Genomic DNA, 1,155 nt, shown 5'->3' on the forward strand with positions numbered 1-1,155 from the left:
GATTTACTGCTGTTAACTGTCCCTAAATGTGCTATACTGCAGGGTGGAGCCATAAATGAAAGAGATGAATTTACAAACAAAACCAAAACAAATTTAATTTATTTTACTTTATTATAAGTCTATTTTTTTATTTTTGTGACCCAGACATTTAATGCCATTTATACCTTTGTTTAGTTATGTTTAGTGAGTTTTTAATATATATGTTAATATGAAAAGTGACAAATTTAGCATCATGTGGCAACAGGCCGTAGGAACTTGTGTTTATAACGGCATAAACACCAGTACATGTGTGGATATAATGAAGAGAGTTCAGATTACTGTGTTTAGAGACATGCAGAGGTTTTAGTAGTTTAGGCCATTTAGTCAGGAAGTTCTGCGTTGGCCGGGATTCGAACCCAGGTCAGCTGCTTGGTAGGCAGCTATGCTCACCACTACACCACCAACGCTGGAGAACATCTGAAGTAGAAAACCTACTAAATAAACACTGTGATCTGTAGTGGCGGTAAAATCACTGGCTGCGTCTGAAGTTGCATACTTCCATACTAAATAGTATGCGTGAAACGTCACGCGTGACGTCATACAATGTTCTATATCATGTAGTAGAAAACGTGGCCATCCCGCAGGGTTTATAGGGGTGTCGGACTCCACTACGTGTGATTGGAGGATACGGGCGTCGATCCCGTTGCCTCTCGCATGCTAAACGAGCGCTCTACCATTTGAGCTAATCCCCCATATATCCATGCAATGGACTTCAACAGCCATATAAAGCTGCGGGATGGCCACATGTTCTACTGCATAACAAAACGTTAAGTATGACATCACGCGTGACGTTTCTGCCTGAGAGCTTGTTCGTATTCTCTCCCAGATAGCACAAGGACGTTGAATCAACATGAATTTTTGTATCTGTAACGCATTGACAGAAACGTCAGATCTGATTTATTTGTAAATTATAGTAAAAGGTGCGATTGGAGGATGCGGGCGTCGATCCCACTACCTCTCGCTTGCTAAGTGAGCGCTCTACCATTTCAGCTAGTCCCCCAATGTGCACCACGGCTGAAGGGAGCTATTTATAAATCTCAGGCTGAAACATCACGCGTGACGTCATACAATGTTCTATATCATGCAGTAGAAAACATGGCCAAGCCTCAGCGTTTA

The 1,155-nt window shown here is 41.9% G+C and overlaps 1 non-coding gene across 1 annotated transcript; it reads right to left on the reverse strand.

Moving 5' to 3' along the window:
- Window positions 1–374: 374 nt before the first annotated feature.
- On the reverse strand, window positions 375–446 carry trnag-acc (transfer RNA glycine (anticodon ACC)). The gene has a single exon. It is a non-coding gene; the product is annotated as a tRNA-Gly (tRNA).
- Between the last annotated feature and the right edge of the window lie 709 nt (window positions 447–1,155).

The sequence above is a fragment of the Astyanax mexicanus genome, chromosome 19 (genome assembly GCF_023375975.1).
Source record: "Astyanax mexicanus isolate ESR-SI-001 chromosome 19, AstMex3_surface, whole genome shotgun sequence".
Taxonomy (NCBI): domain Eukaryota; kingdom Metazoa; phylum Chordata; class Actinopteri; order Characiformes; family Acestrorhamphidae; genus Astyanax; species Astyanax mexicanus.